We start from the raw sequence: 18,934 nt of genomic DNA on the forward strand, positions 1-18,934 counted from the left end.
CACTGATTTCTCTCCAGTATGAATTTTCTTCTGCTCAATGAGATGTTATCTAGGTAAAGGATTTTCAATATTCTTTAGAAGCACAGGATTTCTCTCCAGCCTGACTTCAACATTGAATGAGGTGCAACATACAAATGAAAGTTTTCCCACATTCAGCAAATTCATAGGTTTTCTCTCCAGTATGAATGCTCTGATATCATGTGGGGTTCAAATTTTTAATGAAGGCATTTCCACACTGATTTTATACCCTTTTACAAAAAGGGTTATCACTACAAGGAGTAAGCTGTGGAAGATTTCCACACTATTTAAATCGATGATTCTTTCCTACACAACTAACTCTAAATTGTGTTTCAAACTCTAGGTTGAAAAGGCTGTTGCCTTAAAAGATAGTCTGATATCAAAGGAAGCACTTTTCCAATTTTCTTAGTCACTGCTTTTTTCTGTCTGTACTTTATTGAAGCTGGATGCAACTTGTCTCCCAAGTCTTGTTGCCAATCTATCTGTTCATCATCTTCTCAAGCTTCTTCTAAATAAAATGGAGTACAAAGAATCATCATTTAAAGCAGTCAGTGTATAACGTGCTTAGAACTGTGGCTGGCACATGGTAAGCACCCATAAATGTTAGCTTTATGTTATCATTATTTATGAATTTTCCCATTATTAGTAATGAAATTTCAGATTGTGCTTTGGGGGATGAACTAGCTCAAAGTATGAAAGAATCCTCATGATCAATGTCTTCAACTAAATTTGAGATGGAAACCCTTGAATAGGACACCTGGTTGAAAATTAAACATTCACATATATACAAACAGCTCAGAAAACTCTTGAAAAATAACAACTTCATAATCCAGCAAATTGAATATAACAAAAAATGAGGGATTAACAAACAGGATAAAAAGATAACCACATAAAATTGAGAAAGTCTACCAGGGATTCTGAAAAAGAGAAAGGAAAAGCCAACTGCTTCCTTCTAAAATTCCATTCAAAGGACAAGAAAAGGGAAAATGGCACAAACTCACAAGAAAGAAGAATGACAGGCAACATCAATACACACAGGTATTAACATTTTTTTTAATAACAAAGTACATGGAGGATTTTCGACAGAAGAGCTGAGGAAGTTCAAATAACATAAAGGCACTGCAGAAGAGGACAATGAGGTTAAGCAAGCAAACCTGTGCCACAAAATATCATAAAGACTCAGAAAATGAAGGGAAATTTTAAGCACCTCAAAAGAAGGAATAGTATTTGCTGTAAAAATAAAATTTGTTTAAGTTGCAGCTGGCCCCTTACTGTCAGTCATGAGGACAAAGGGCCACTCCTTTCACAAAGTCAAAGTTATTCTTTGCAGGAATTTAATCACAGAAGCCTCAGTCTCAGGGACACTCAACAAATGAGATGACAGGTGCTATACTGAAAGCAATGGGATGTATATGTAATATGGTGAGACCCCAGCTCCATTCTGTAGTTGATGCCAAAAGTGTTGGAAACTTTGAGTAGGATATGAAAGGACCCTTTTCTGGACAAACTAAAAGGCCAGTGAAAAACTTAAATAGGATGCCTCCCATCTAAGATGATACTTATTTGTGGTCATTTTTTTCTGGTGAAACAAAGGACCTGGCCACATCTGATCATGAGAGTAAGACAGTGTAACTCAGAAGGAGACCCCCAAGTCCATGAGGCATTCTAGGCTCTACTCTTTATCCACTGACTAGAAGCACCCAGGAACAAAAGAGCTTACCTTTTAGTGAATCACTCTTAAACATGACTGTTTAGCCAATACTCCACACACAGGAGAGAAACCCCACTAACATGAAAGATCAACATTGAAAGACAGTAAGAAACTCTAAGGAAATAAAGGTAAGGCACAGCAAACAAAACCCTGAAACCAACTGCAGACAGTTATGAGAAGATATTTTATCAGTGAAACAGTAACAGCATTCTGGAAGCAAGAAACAGAAAAAGTTCCCTCAGAAACTAAGACTGGGGACAATGGGGTGGGGTGAGAGGTAAGGTAAGGGTAACTGTATTACCATTCACCAATAACAGGGTTTCCATAGTGCAGAAGGATTGCACTGCTTCACTCTAGCAAACTCAGGCATGGCCAGGTGCCTTGTTTGGTCAATGACATATAAGCACAGGTGACAACTGTCATTTCCTGATAGAAGTTATAAGAAGACACATTGAAGGATAAACCAAAGTAATAAAATAGCCAAGTAAAAGAAGTTCCAGAAAATGAAAGGGGGAAACTGGCTTAGAGGAAATATTCAAAGAACAAAAAAATGTCCTCTCCTCTAAGTCATGACTCTCCAGACGTCTTGAAAGGTGCACTTGGTACCCTGCACAATGAATAATAAAAGATGAATATCTAGACACATTACTGGGACATTTCAAAACAGCAAGGAGGCAAAAAATGCTTTCAAAAGAAAGAACATACATCATTCAAAGAAAAGAGAATAAAATTTCCCAACAGAATGACAGGAAGCTAGAAGACAGAATTCTGATTGAAAAAAATCTAAGCTTAGACTATCAATCTAATGAGACAGTCAAGTACAGGCATTTTTCAGTTATGCAAATGCCCAAAATGCACCTCTTCTCCCAGGATGCTATTAGAAGATGTGTTCCACCAAAATCAGTAGACAGAGATGGTAACAGATATAGAATCCAAAAATGAGGGGATGTACAGGGGGGTAAAAAATGAAGTCATTTCTATGTTAATAGTGATGAAAAGCTACAAGGTAAGAGATGACTATCAGGTCAGAGTACAGCCTGGTCTACACTGAAGTAAGAGGACAAGAATTCTAGACTTATTGTCCCCAAAGGGAAAAATGGAGATTTCCCAATGCATGTAACAACGTGGAAACTAGTACTGAGAAGGCTTTGAACTATTCTGAATAGGAAATCTGTGCTTTAGTATAGGAAAATCAAGCAAACAAAAAGTGTAGTGAGTATCAAATCCATGAAAAGCAAAAACTATAAAGAATATTAATTTTATACATATACACATATACTTCTGTTGTACACAAGAGGATGACAGTTGTCTCAAGGGAAAGCACTTGGGCAAACAAATTAAGTTGTGAGCTAAACCTAGCCACTTTACCCATGAAGCACCATTTTTTACTTTATTTCATGCTGTACCATTAATTTGCTTTAAACAATTAATAAATGCTTTACCAACTATGGTTATTAAGACTTGGGCATTGTTTGGCACAAACTTTCTTCAGACAAAAAGAGAATCATCTCAAGGAAAATAATTGATAGTATATGCTGCCAATGATAGAATTTAAGTTCTCAAACAGAAGTAAAAATCAGGATTTTGGAAAACCTGTTTCCTCCACCATGTGATTGAAACTTCCAAAGACTTTTCTAATGAGACTGGTAATGTTAACAAAATATGACGTTTTGATATTGTATGAGTTACATCAACACTTGTGTGTTCAGTCGTGTCTGACTCTTTGCAACCCCATGGACTGTAGCCCACCAGACTCCTCTGTCCATGGAATTTTCCAGGCAAGCATACAGAAGCAAGTTGCCATTTCCTTCTCCAGAGGATCTTCCTGACCCAGGGATTGAACTGGTGATCTCTTGTGTCTCCTGCACTGGCAAGCAGGTTCTTTACCAGCTAAGTCACCCAGGAAGGTCCCCATGTCAACATTTGAAAGAGCTGCAGTTCAACTGGCTAGTGCATGATGGGTTTCCCTGGTGGCTCAGAGGGTAAAGTATCTGCCTGCAATGTGGGACACCTGAGTTCAATCCCTGGATTGGGATGATCCCCTGGAGGAGGGCATGGCAGCCCACTCCAGTATTCTTGCCTGGAGAATCCCCATGGACAGAGGAGCCTGGTGGGCTACAGTCCACGGGATCACAAAGAGTCAGACACAACTGAGCAACTAAGCACATAATGCATGATGTTACAAAATCACGCATGGGTCAGAAATCCATTCAAAGTTTAAGATAAATGGATACTGTGTAAGAGAACAGAAAAATCTGTTATAATTTCAAATTTCACATTGTGGCTAATCTTGAAAAAATTACCACTTGTGAAGTGTTAGTATAGTACCAAAGAATATTCACAATTATCTGAAAAGGCTATTAAAACACTGCTCCACAAACATGCAAACAATGCCACTCTTCTCACTAAACTCTTATTTCGGAAAACTGTTACTTAAGAATTGTAATTTAAGTAAATTAAAAAAAAAAAAGAATTGTAATTTAAGTAAATTTATCTGTAATGAGATTATTATTTGAGTTTTTTAAATTAATAAATGTTTTCAAAAGTTTCTCAATTTTACATTAAATAAACATAAACGTCCACATAATAAACCAAAGCCCTTTGGAGGGCCTCAAGTTTTAGGACTGACTATAAATGCTACTGTTCATGGGTAATGGGTTACATTCTGTGATGAGGAAAATGTGATAATGGTGATAATTACACAACTTTGTGAATATACTAAAAAACACTGAACTGTATATTCCCAAAAGGGTAAATTTTATGTTATCTGAAATACATCTCAATAAAGCTGTTTTTTTAATTAAAAAAGAAAATGTGAAGAGTTCCTAAGACCAAAAAGTTTGGGAATTGATGCTCAAAACATTTCTCATTATTCATTCAACAAATACCTTCTTCTACCTTCTTCTTACTGTGAGTCTGGCATAGTTCTAAGCTCCAAGGATAAAAAGCACTGAACAACACTGACAAAACTTTCTGCACCCATCAAGTTTACATTCTAGTGGACAGAAAAAAAAAAAAAAGAGAAGGTTTGTTAACAAGTTTTAACTGCTATGGAAGAAAATTAGGGAATGGATAAAGAGTTATAGTTTCAGACAGAACAGCTTCTGAGAAGGTTAAGATTCATGACCTGAAGGAACAAAGAGAGTGATCCTTACAGATGTGTGGAGGAAGAGCATTCTAAGTAATGGTTAAGTTCAGAGGCCCTGAGAAAAAGCCTACCAAGCATGTTAGGTATGCAATCAATGAATCACAGTTAGGCATATTACGTTCCTTATATCCCTCGGTTTAACCCAACCCCTTCCTATATCTTAGGCTTCTTATAATCTATAGAACCTCCTGGAATCAGCTCCAGTAACAGGCTCCTAAAGACTTCTCCAATCTTGTCTTGTACTTCTAAACATCTTTCCCTTAACTTCTATTCACAATCACACTTCACTTTTCTTAAAATAAGTGTTTCATATGAAGTATTTCTAAACCCAAATTTCTGCATAGCTAAGTCAGTATACTAACTATAATCTGAGATGCTGGACTGCAGTAATGGCTGTACTCCTTTTTTCTTTGGATGGCTGACAATTTTTTTAAATACAAGGGGCAAAATCAAGGGGGAAATAAAGGAGAGGACAGTTTACCATTTAAAGATTAAAAAGACAATAACCAGATCCAACATTTAAACCTTGACTGGATTCTGGCATTAAAGACAAAAAAGCTATACAAGGTATTTTGGAGGCAACTGGGGAAATCTAAATATTATTACATAATATTAATCATCTAAAGTATAGGGAAACAGTGGAAACAGTGGTTGACTTTATTTTGGGGGGCTCCGAAATCACTGCAGATGGTGATTGCAGCCATGAAATTAAATGACGCTTACTCCTTGGAAGGAAAGTTATGACCAACCTAGACAGCATATTAAAAAGCAGAGACATTACTTTGTCAAACAAAGGTCCGTATAGTCAAGGCTATGGTTTTCCCAGTAGTCATGTATGGATATGAGAGCTGGACTATAAAGAAGACTGAGTGCCAAGGACTTGATGCTTTTGAACTGTGGTGTTGGAGAAAACTCTTGAGAATCTCTTGGACTGCAAGGAGATCCAACCAGTCCATCCTAAAGGAGATCAGCCCTGGGTGTTCACTGTTAGGACTGATGTTGAAGCTGAAGCTCCAATACTTTGGCCACCTGATGTGAAGAGCTGACTCATTTGAAAAGACCCTGATGCTGGGAAAGATTGAAGGTTGGAGGAGAAGGGGATGACAGAGGATGAGATGGTTGGATGGCATCACCAACTCAGTGGACATGGGTTTGGGTAAACTCCAGGAGTTGGTGATGGACAGGGAGGCCTGGCGTGCTGCAGTTCATGGGGTTGCAAAGAGTCAGACACAACTGAGTGACTGAAGTGAACTGAAGGTATGATAACAGTATTTCTGTTATGCGGACCCCCCCCGTTAACATTATTTTTAGAAAATGCAAACTTCATTATTTAGGAGTTAAATGTCATGCTGTTTCAATGCACACAATACTCATGCACTAGGAAACAGATACATCAAACATGGCAAAATACATATTACTGAATCTATGTGGTGGATATACAGTAGATCAATGTACTCTTCTTTCAATGTTTTTACTGTTTGAAGATGTTAAGAACAGATCTAAAAAAATCTTTCTACAATAATTCAGACTATTTAATAAGTTACTGCATGTGTAATCAAAATTTCAGACAGAAAAAATAAAATACTGCCCTTCCTTTCAACAGATCCATATGATAGATTCCACACATAAAAGTAAAAAACATGTAAGATGTTTACTACAGACTTTTGAATTTCTGTGCAAAATGTGAAGCAGGATGGACAATCATATGGTAGATCGATAGAAGAGGAATTAAATAACAGGTTTAAATAATCAGGAAATGAAAAAGTAGGGAATTTTATAATCAAAGGCCAAGATTCAAATAATTTTATATAGAGAAGGAAATATGTTCACATTACACCCACAGGCTTAATATGTCCTCTCCTGATTAAACTGTATCTTTTAAAAGGCTTGACTGACCATGTCACAAGGACCAAGAGAAAGGAAATGATCTAGACCTAATTTGATGTGACATCTGGACCTGAAATAATGAGCTGAAACCTCTGTCTAACACAATGAAAATGAAGTCACAATTGGATAATTGTTTATCCCATAAATAGGTAAAATTATGGTGGACAAGACAGAAAGGCTGGAAGTGGAAAAATAAAGATATTTATAGAAAGCTTGGGACTTCCCTGGTGGCTCAGATGGTAAAGTATCTGCCCTACAATGGGGGAGACCTGGGTTGGGAAGATCCCCTGGAGAAGGAAATGGCAACCTACTCCAGTACTCTTGTGTGGAAAATCCCATGGATGGAGAAGCCTGGTAGGCATCGCAAAGAGTCAACACACAACTGAGCGACTTCACTTTACTTTCCTTTTACTTCTAACTTCAGAATGAATGAGTCATTTCTGAGAATTAATTTATAAAAGGAAAGAGGAAAGGCAGAATGCAGAATTCCAGAAGACATGTCCAATAAGAGGATAGAGTGAAGGGGGAGAAAAAAGCAAAAGATGGGGAAACACTTAGATAAAGCAACAAAAGCACCCATAAAGCTGAATCTGGAAAGAACTCCTAGAAGAGTGACTCAATCATAAGCAGATCTTTTCCTCTAAAACGGTAAAATAAAGACATGTTGGGATTTCCCTGATGGTCCAGGGGTTAGGACTCCGCCCTCTCACTGCCAAGGGCCCAGGTTCAATCCCTGGCTGGGGAACTAAGGTCCCATAAGCCTCAAAGTACAGCCAAAAAAACCAAAAAGACATCTCTGCTCACTTTGTCTGAGAAGGAGAAAGATAAAGACAAAAAGGAAAAACTGCATTGTTGGTAAAAGTAGGAAATAGCTATAATTCTAATGTCCTACTAGGAAGAATATGAGTAGGCAGCTGTCACTGCTGTTTTTAGGAAGAGCTCTTATGCACAACACTCTCCAAAATCAAACGGCACAGTCTCAGGGGGTCACATCACCACCTCCTAGTTTCTAACAACAGAATCTAGGAATGCAGGCTGGATGCAGGAGACTTGGACACAATGGCATCTCTGAGTGGTAAGAAAAGTAGAACTGAGCAAGGATATACAGACACCACCACTGATTAAAGCAGCTTGTCAGTATAGCAAAATATACATCTCAACTTTCTAGGTTCCCTAAATTCCTGACTTTCCAGCTCCCTAGATTCCTGACTGCCTACCTGAATATGCACTTAGATGATGGATAGGTAGACAGGACACAATTAACAAGTCCATAAGAAAATCCTTGCTCGGTCTCCCAAAATTCCTGAAGTCTTCTTGTCTCATCCTCGTCTAGTTAAGTCGTCAGTAACTTCTCTTTCTCTCATATCCAACATATAATTAGTCAATCTTTCAACTATTCCTTTAACTATTACCTAGATCACTGCAGTAGTGATCACTCACATTAATCTCCTAGCCTTGGCCCCCTATACTATATTTCTTTATAGCGGCTCAAATTTAATTCTGATCTTTTCACTCCTCACCTCAAAAACCTTTGATGGCCTCTCAAATCACTCAGAATAAAGGCCAAAGTCTTTGATTTGGCCTGTTACCTAACCAAACCCTTTATCACTCTGCTCAAGCCCACTGCCCTCATCACTATTTCTTTAAGAGGAAGCTCCAGCCTCAGGGCTTTTAAGACTTTTTGTTCCTTTTGGCTGAATGCTCTTCCACCAAATACTGCATACTGCACTCTCATACTCTTAAATGTTACTCTCTTAATGAGACCTTTCCCTAACTTATTTAAAGTTATAACCTCCAACTGGCCCTCACTATGCAAGTTTTCCTTGCTTTATTCTTCTTCATAGGACTCACCACCATCTCATAGAATACATTTTTTACCTATTTACTCATAGTCTGTCTTCCCCAATTAGAATGTAGACCTCAAGAGGGAGGAATTTTTGACTGCTTGGTTCACTAACATTTCCCTAGTACCTGAAATGGTGCTAAATATAAATCATGCAGGAAATACTTATTGAATATATCAATATACCATGTTGGTAGACATGTAAATTGGTTTACTTCTTTTCAGAACAATGTGCCTATTTCTATCAAATCTATAAATAAACTTAACTTTGACTGAGCATTTCTACTTAAATTAGGATGTAACTGTATCTGCACATCTCTGCAAAGCAATATAAACAAGTATACTGACTTGCATCTTCACTCACACAAGTCTGGAAACAACCTAAATGTCCATTAGAGGCAGGTTAAATGAATTAAGTGTTGATGGAGAAAAGAAGAAAACTATGTACACAATAGAATACATACCATCATTTAAATGAAAAGACTGAGTGCTTATATATATATTTGTATTTGTACCACAGATACATTAATATATGCTTATTTATCCACAGACTACCTCAAGAAGAATCCATGTGAAACTCTTAAGTGATTGCAGCTTTGAGAAAGAACTATAGGACCAAAGGTCAGATATTTTCACTGATGTTCAAAAATTTTTTACAAATTCATGTACTGTGTTAAATAATAAATACAGACTCATCCATCCATTCATCTATACACACACACATAGCAAAAAAGCAGAACTGATTTCTACAGCAGAAACTTCTGAAAAGAGGTACACTGGGGCAGAAGGGAAGGAGGCAGGAGTTTATTGATACAATAATAGGGGAACTAGATAAGAAGACAACAGGAAGTGTGATTACAGATGTAAAATAGGATGCTGAAGCATTTAACCACTGAAAAATGAGAGAAATTGGTAAGTAATAAAAAGGAAACTGGAGAAGGCAATGGCACCCCATTCCAGTACTCTTGCTTGGAAAATCCCATGGACAGAGGAGCCTGGCGGGCTGCAGTCCATGGGATCGCAAAGAGTCGGACACAATTGAACAACTTCATTTTTACTTTTCACTGTCATGCATTGGAGAAGGAAATGGCAACCCACTCCAGTGTTCTTGCCTGGAGAATCCCAGGGACAGAAGAGCCTGGTAGGCTGCCATCTCTGGGGTCGCACAGAGTCGGACACAACTGAAGCGACTTAGCAGCAGCAGCAGCAAAAAGGAAACTAAATATCAGACAATATGTAAACCTAACATTAAAAGACAACTCACAAGGAAAAGAGACTATACACACCAGGAGATATGAGACCGAGGCTATCATGGAAGACAGAGCAATCACAGAGAGGCAGAGGGAATGAAGTGTGAAGGGCTGACACGCAGAATAAAAATAAGAAGGGCACCTGGCCCTCTAGAATCTGATTAAAGGGATCGACTACTAAAAGAAAAAATAATGACTGGAAATGTCCTTCAGGTTTCTAAAGACTCACTCTAAGACTAGGGCTGGTAACAAAGCTTTTCAGAAGCGCTGACTGAACAATTGTGATGTGCCTGGTTGTGATGCACTCACCTGAACAAACTTCCTTTCCACTTCTTTCTCCACCATCCAGAGTTCGTCTTCGTGCTTCAACAGAGGATCACATCCAGCCTGATCAGTTCACAACCTGCTACTGGGGAAATGACACAGCACTAGAATGTTAATGCTGGAGCCAAAGTTCTCTCCTAGAACTTGGCTGAGCCCTGGGGCCTCCCGGCCTTCTGAAGGATGAGGACGGTGCACAAGGAAGTGACCCTGTGAAAAAGAATAAAGTAATAACTTTTTGCCTTAAGAGATTAAAGCATATACAACTATATGAGAAAAGGTACTATCTGGATCCAGAATTTCAAAGCCATATACCCATTAAACCATTTAAGGCTCCACACACTGAGAAATGGAGGAAGAAAGGGGCAATTCATTTTGAGAATTTGACTTACATAAGAAAAGCTGTTCACATCTTACATGACTGGCTGCTACTATTCTCTAGCACCACACTTCTACGTAGGTTCCTAAGTATGATTTTAACTGTGACCCTGACTCTTGGATGAAATTTAATATTCATTATCTAGAACAACATATGCCTATCACAACTAAGTCACATGGATAAAGTTGTTCTTAACAGTATTTAGGAACAAAAACTGAAAAAGCGTTCCTGGATTCCTAATATTTGATTGCAATATACTCTAAATGAAACTATATATTAAAAATGTCCCATAAATATGTTCACCCACACATTCAAAACAACAACAACAAAGAGTTATGAACATTATTGGAACAATAGACAAAAATCTGAATATAGACTTTGAAATAATAGTATTAATATTATATTTTCTGATTTTGATTACTATACCACGATGATGTATAAGAATGTCCTTGTTCTTAGAAAATTTATGCTGAAGTATTTATAGATAAAGGGAGCAGTATACAACTTAGTCTCAAATAGTGCAAAAGAACCTACACATTTCTGGAGAATTAGAGAAGGAAAAATAAGGCAATTTAAAAAGTAAATGGTGAATTTGGGTAAAGTGTATATGGGACTTCTCTGTACATTGCACTCTTCTCTAGAAAGGGTACGTGCAGCTTTTCTATAAAGTTGAAATTACTTAAAAAAAAAAAAGCAAAATCCTAAAAAATACAAGTTACTACTTATACACTCTATCTACCATGCATGGTGAAAAAGCACAGTCACCAACTTGTACTGGGGTATGGCAGATGGAAGGCTCAGAGCATGACTTAAATAGTAATGTACACAGAGATAAACATGAGAGTGTGGGCTGCCTAGAAACAACCTGCAAGAAGATCAAGTTTGATCTGGACATTCAGAGTGTCAGGTTTCTAAGGAACATGCAGGCAAATATATCCATTAGGCAACTGCATACATAAACAGGGAGCTCAGAACAGCCTAGAATGGAAATGGCAATCTGTCAGCTGTCAGACTATAACTGCTGCAGAAGATAGGTGGAATGTTATGTGATTGCTTATAGAGAACATACACAGTATGTGAATGGTCAAGGACAGAATCCTAGGAACACCAATGGTCAAGGAGACAAGGAAACATTTCACAGGAGCAAGGTGACTGCTTAGTTTCAATCTTTTAAGTACTTTTCCTTAAAACCATACAAAATATTAAGCAAAATGGGTTAATGGGAAGAGGAGAGTAAGGGGCAAGCAGCTACCCATACATTACACCTGTACTGAAAGTAGTAGAGAGAATTTAACTCTAAATTATATGTCAGTGTGGCCCCAAAACCTAAAATAGCAGAGGTGGTACAGGAAGGACAATAATGTGTGACAGCGTAGCAAGAGAGACTAAGATAATGGTGAGAGTTCCTTAAGGTAGCAGACTTCAGAAATAACCAGGAAAGATTCATTCTCAGAATGAGGAATTCACCCTGAGTGAGAACTGTGGTCATCAACAAGACTCATGACAAAAAAACCCAACAACACCCAAACTCCATGTTATCTCTACCAAAGGAAAACCCACATAGGGGGCCTACAGAGTGAGTTGCAAAAAAGCCTATGAAGAACTAGGAATGCTGAGGGAGAGTCTAAGGACTTAGCGAGTTCAGAAATCCACAGCTAATATTTCCTTACAGAGTGAGTCTTACTCTAAGACAGAATCAATGAGAGTAAAACCTAGATTAAACTGAAAAAGACTGCAGGGGAAGCAGAACAGACTTAAAAAGCACTTAGGCGTGGGGTGACCCCAGATTTAGAAACCTCTAAAAGTAAATGCATCATCCTGGAAGGCAACTACTATGAAGATTTATGGGAAACAGAAAAGAGAAAGATAGAGGTCGGCCTCAACCAAGTTAGGGTCAGCTAGCCAAAGAACAGGAGGAAGCTTTTAAACACTAGAAGAGGCAGGAGAGCCTTGAAGTACAGAATGCTACTATGTTTCTCTTTTCCTGGTACTTGTCTAGGAAAATCTACCTCCTACAAACATGGCAAATACTTTGTGTCTATACAAGGAGGCTTTAAGAAAAACAGTGGCAATCAACAGCAGAATTTTCCAACAATTAAACTCACCTGAAAATTACTGCCACAAATACATAAAAAAAGAAAAATAATGTAACAAAATTATTTTTTGAAAAAGACAAAAACTTTAAGCAAACAAAAGCTATAAAAAGAACACAAAAGATAAATGGAGAAAGTGAGTTACAAAACGGTCACCCAAAAGCAGGAAATGGAAAAACAGAATATGAATGGGTATCTTATTTTTGTTCTGTTTGATATTTCAAAGACTGTAGTTATCAGAGTTTAGAGAGATTTTTATTTCCTTGATTAATGTGATCTTTCCTGGTTGTTGTATGAGGCTTGGCAGTGGTCTCAGTTTTAAACTTTTTATTTCTACTCACACCCCCAGAGATCCAGGCAGGAGGAGTAATATTTACACATATAGGTCATCATAATCTACATCTGACCACAAAAGCCAGCATCTTATCTAATGCAAAAACATTGAGGGCATTTCTATTAAATTCTAAATAAAGATAAGGATGCCCAAAGTCTCGTTTTAAATAATTACATTTAAATGTAATTATAAACAATAATAGGTTGAGCAGGGAATAAAATTAACTTACAGAAACCAACAAGCTTTATATTATATACCACAACAAAGACTCCATTCATAACAGCAATGTAATAAAGGACCTAGAAATAAATTAAGTAAAAAGTGTCTAAAATTTATATGAAGAAAATTTTAAGACACTCTACAAGACCCAAAAGGAAACTAGCATATATACAACACACAATATGTACACACACAGGAATATCCAACACTATAGTGCCTTTCCCTAAAATTATTTTACAAAATTTAATGCAATATCAATTAGCTTTTTCCTAGAACTGGACAAGCTTATTCTAAAGTTTACATAGAAAAATAAATGAGAATAGTTAAGAAACTGAAAGAGATAAGCAATAACAGGAGACCAACTATACTAGATATTAAAACAAAATCATAAAGCTCACACACTAAAAAGATAAATATGGGTACATGAATACAGACTAGAAGATGGATGAGCATATAAAGTCCAGAAACAGACCAAATACATGAAAATTTACTATATGATCAAAATAAAGAATCTTAAAATAGTAGAGTTAAAGGTCTTTTAACATTAATAAATGGTGTTGAAGTACTGGGTAGCCTACTGGAAAAAAATATAAACCTGGATGCATACCTAAATATCATATGCTAGGATATGAAAACCCATAAAAATTACAACCCTGTAAGGATTTGAAAGTAAAGATGAAACTTGGAGTGAGAAAGGCTTTCTATGACCATAAATGGGAGAAGGCAATGGCACCCCACTCCAGTACTCTTGCCTGGAGAATCCTATGGATGGAGGAGCCTGGTAGGCTGCCATCCATGGGGTCGCTAAGAGTCAGATATAACTGAGCGACTTCACTTTCACTTTTCACTTTGATGCACTGGAGAAGGAAATGGCAACCCACTCCAGTGTTCTTGCCTGGAGAATCCCAGGGACAGCGGAGCCTGGTGGGCTGCTGTCTATGGGGTCGCACAGAGTCGGACACGACTGAAGTGACTTAGCAGCATGACCATAAATGAAAAGACCAATTAACTAACATCATTTTAACTAACTGATAAATCTAACATAAAAACAAAAACTTCCTGATTCCACATGATTCTTAAAAAGAAACAACCACTGAACAATATCAAAACACAAATTTAAAACGTGAAAAAAACCTGCAACTCATCTCACATAGGACTAACCTTTCTAATGTAATTTAACAGTTCCTAGAAGGAAGAGGCACTCTATAGTAAAACGAGGAAAAGGATATGGACAGTTCCCTTATAAGTACATGTGGCCTTTAAAGGTACTCAACCGCACCCATAATAGAGATGTAAATTAAATCTACATTTAGATATCAATTTTCACTCATACTTTTGGCAAAAAAATAAAACATTCAACACTACACTCTGACGGTAAGGTTCTAGGAAGAGAAGTGTTCTTGCAGATAAGAACAAAAGGGCTAAGAAACTACTTAGCCCTATGTGCAATTCCACTTGCAGCAATCCACTTTAGATAATCAAGGGCCTTCCCAAGTGGCGCTAGTGGTGGTAAAGAATCCTCCTGCCAACGCCGGAGAACCTTTCATAAGCACAAAATGACAGAGGTGAAAAATTACTCATTACTGCCAAGTAATTAGTAACAGCAAAAGATTAGGAATAACCCAAATGTCCAACAGCAGAATCAACTACAGTACACACACACACACACACACACACACAAGGCAGTTAAAAATCATGTATATGATTAAGAAAGGGTATCTCCGGGATATACTGTGAAGTGACAAAAAAGAGGAATGTACAGAATCCATCTTTTACATAAGGACTGGGGACAGGAGGGAAGAATAAATATACACGAATGGCCCACCAAATACAGACTCTATTTGAAAGATAAACAACAAAAAAAAACTATTTTTTAAAAAATTGGGACAGAGATGAATGTGACAGGGAGGAGAGCAAAATGAGATCTCTCTATGAGATAGAGTTTTTGTTGAAATGCATTATCTACTTTTTTATATAATCAAATTCATTTCTTAAAAAGCAGTCCCTAAACTGGAAACAAATTGAAATACATGAACTCAACTGTGCATTAACTTGTAAATTAACATAATTCCTCAAAACAAGGATTTATTTCCAATGACTTTAAAACAGAGAACTTTGACTCTACATCTTTAGTGTACTCAGTGGAAGGGCAAAAACAGCCACAAAGAAAATTTTCACAGGATACAGTACATTTATGGTTATTACACTACCAACATTATTATAACTATTTTCAGTTATTTTGAAATTGCAGAGTAAAGCAAATAAGCCCATACTTGTATTAACCTACTCCAAAATTTTTTTACCATAAAATACAATTAGGAGCTATTGAGGTAAAAATCCTGAAACATTTAAACTGAATTAGAAATACTAGTATGAACTCATGATTTTTAAAAATGGGTTTACTCATTCTGTCTATGAAATGGCCTTGAAACAATGTTACCTCTGCAGCAATGAGAGCATCTAGCATCCAGATCTTGGTGTCCAATACCATTCTCCAGTAAAAGGAACCAGAGCTCCTTGGAGAAATGGCCAATTCCAAGTTTGGGAGAAAAGGTACAAGGTGGGCCTGGAGTGGAAGAAGCTTTCAAAGTTAAATGGTGGCAAGTTAAAATGAGACAGGAGTTAGCAAGAAGGAAGGCCCACTGACTAAAACTGTGATACTATGACTATCAGAAAGAAACCTAGCTATAAGAGGACAACTTTAAAATGATGATTAAGGAAGAAAAAAACAGGATAAATTTGATACAATTTGAGGTACCAATCAAATAAAAGTAAAAGTAATGAAAAAACTAGAAAATCATCACTTTGCAAGCCTGAAGAAATTACTGCTGATTCAGCTAAAGGATTATTTATTGGTGTTAAAACCATTCATTAAATGATCGACGAGAATGAGCAAATTATGAAACCATAAAGATTACATTTTGGTCATAAAGGAGAAAATATAATCGCTAGTGGTGGATCAATCATATATTTCTCTCCTGATGTTATTATGTATGCAATTTGAAGATCACCTCTGATGTAGTCTGACCCAAAATAACTCACAATTAGGATCTGTAAAAAATATCACCAGAAGCTCTGTCTTAACCATGAAACCATGGGAAAATAACCATCATGGAAATCAAAGAACAAAATCTCATAAAGGAGGCAGTGATGAGTTGCTAAAGATGAGTGTAACCTGAACAAAGAATTCTAACTTCCTCATTCCAGTTATAAAAGGAAATGTCAAAAAAAAAAAGCTTAAACACAGCAATTTCAAAAGAGCATCTGCATATCTGAATCTTTCAGAAATTTTTACCAGGAACAGTAAGAATAACTATACTATTTCTATTTCTGAGGAATTTTTTTCTCTCTTTCTGTATTTTTAAATTGTTATTTTATATTGGAGTATAGGTGGACTATCAATGACATGTTAGTTAAAGATGAACAGCAAAGAAATTCAGTTATGCCCATAGACCTAGCCATTCTTTTTCAAATTCAATCTCCTACTGATGGACATGCATTGTTCCTAATCTTTTCCTATGTGAAACACTGTACCTGTATCACTTCATGTAAATTCAGGTACATTTGTAGAATGAATTTCCATCTGTAAAATAACTAGGTCAAAAAGAAAAGTAGTTATTATATATACTGCTGAATTACCCTTCATAGGCCTGTTTCCTTCTAATACCAATACTATTTTAATTTCTGAGGATTTAAAATGTTATACCATCAGGGGAAGTCCCTGGTAGTCCAGCAGTTAGGACTCCGGGCTTTCACTGCCCAGGGTGTGGGTTCAATCCACACCCTGGCTGGGGAACTAACAAACTCAGCAGTGCGCCAAAAAAAAAAAAGGCTAAAATGTTACTGTTGGGTTCCCACACCCCAACTGCTTTTCTTTTTGAGTTTTACTGGCTATTCTAGCTTGTCTATTTTTCCATATGAAGTCCAGAATCAGCTTAATCTAGGTCCCCCTCCTAAAAAAAAAATTTGTGGATACTTTTATTGGGATAACATGAAAAACACTATTTTTGTTCCTATCTTACAATACGCCCTTCAGCAGTATTTTAAAGTTCTTTTCCGGTAGTTTCTTAAGCTTATTCCTCAATTTTAAAAAACTGTTGTTGTAAATACTGATTTTCCTCTATCATACCTTGTAACTGGCAGTTGTTTGCCTATCTGAAAGCTACTGATGTGTAGGTATTGATTTGGTACCCAATTATTTAAAATACAAGAAGGATAACTGTAGGAGATTTCTCAGAAAAAGTACCTTTGTTACTTCACAAAATCCATAACCCGGGAAAACGCATTTAGCAGTCAGGATATTTAACTGGTCCAGATTCATGGATAAACATTGCAGGAATTAGTTTTTTCAAAGAACGAAGATAACAGTGCCGAATCTAGAACCTCAAACCCTTGAATCCCCAGTTCTCGGCTTCTGCGCAATAGGACACTGCTTCTAAAAACGGAACGCTGATATTTTACTCTAAGACTTAACAGGAGTCCTATTAAAGGACCCCAAAGATCAGGACATTGGAGACCATTTGAAGCAGGCTCCCTCTAACAAAATTATCCTTTAAAATATTGTTTAAAAAAAAAAACCAGTGATTTGCCTTCTCCCCAATTAAAAGGAAAAGCACTTTTATACCAAAACCCATTTTAAAATTATTTACCACTTAGCTTTGATAGACCTTCAATCTTCAAGTAAAGAAGATGTTCCAGAAAGATGGCACCGTTAATCATCAGCACTTTCGACAAGGGAAGTGCCGCTCGGATGTTATTCTCTCAGTGCCGGTCTCCTACATCTCTGAGAAGCAGCCATACAATCCCGTACCCCGTTTCTCCCTCAACAATCTCAAACATCCGGTCAAATTTGCGGTCAAACTCAGGGTCACGCATCGCTCGAACCCTCCCCAGAGGCCCCCACCCCCACCCTACATGTAGGCCAGCAGCTCTTAAACCCACTCCACACTCTCGCACCGCACCCCAATAGATCCGGAATCCTTCCCTTCAACCTCCCCGACCCCATCGGCCCAAGACGCCCACATCCCACCTCCTATTTTCGCGCCACGTGGACCCAGGGGCCGGACTGACCCGCGGACAAAGACCAAAATGTCCACTCGATGCGCTGCGCCTGCGCACTCCGAGGGCGAGTGAGCACTCCCAGAAGTCTTCACGACGCGGCCCGCACGGTCACGGTGGCCGAGCACAGGCTGGTATCTGATTACCTTCTGTCAACAGCAACCGCGCTTTCCCGGCCTTGGACTACATTTCCCTTAAGGCTTTGCTAGTTGACACTACGTCTCTCTGTCTCTTTCCCCCAGCCAACTTGGCAGGCTCTTCCTGTGATTATGAGGCTCTCAGAGTGAGTAATCCTGACTTGGAGAAAGATAAATTCAGGCATGGTGGAAGGTTTGGAGAGGGAACCCCTTTCTTTGAAGGCTTTCGAGGGCAGTGTCAAACGGGCCAAGCCCAGCCTGTGGGTATGAGGACGCCATCTTGTCTGTGGCTGAACTAGCTCTGGACTACGTTTCCCAGAGTCCACAGTGGCCCAGCGTTAGGTCTCTCTTGACGTCGTGGCGAGATCTTTAGCTCCGCAGGGACCCGGACGCGACCAAGGGAAGGCAGAAGGTGAGGGGTCTGGGACTCTGGGGCGGGGACTGGGCGTGTCCAGAGAGCCTTGGGTTTTTGCGCGCTGGCTGCTGAGGATGCGAGAATCTTTATGTGGCTTTGTGTGTCATAGTGTGAGCAGATT

At 38.0% G+C, this 18,934-nt stretch overlaps 1 long non-coding RNA gene across 1 annotated transcript; it reads right to left on the minus strand.

Moving 5' to 3' along the window:
* Nucleotides 1-432: 432 nt before the first annotated feature.
* Nucleotides 433-18,285, minus strand: LOC128071321 (uncharacterized). The gene is made up of 3 exons (XR_008201818.1): nt 18,233-18,285; nt 10,167-10,388; nt 433-526 (listed from the first exon to the last, which is right to left on the minus strand). It is a non-coding gene; the product is annotated as an uncharacterized LOC128071321 (long non-coding RNA).
* Nucleotides 18,286-18,934: the final 649 nt, after the last annotated feature.

This window comes from Budorcas taxicolor, unplaced genomic scaffold, assembly GCF_023091745.1.
Source record: "Budorcas taxicolor isolate Tak-1 unplaced genomic scaffold, Takin1.1 scaffold350, whole genome shotgun sequence".
Lineage (NCBI taxonomy): Eukaryota > Metazoa > Chordata > Mammalia > Artiodactyla > Bovidae > Budorcas > Budorcas taxicolor.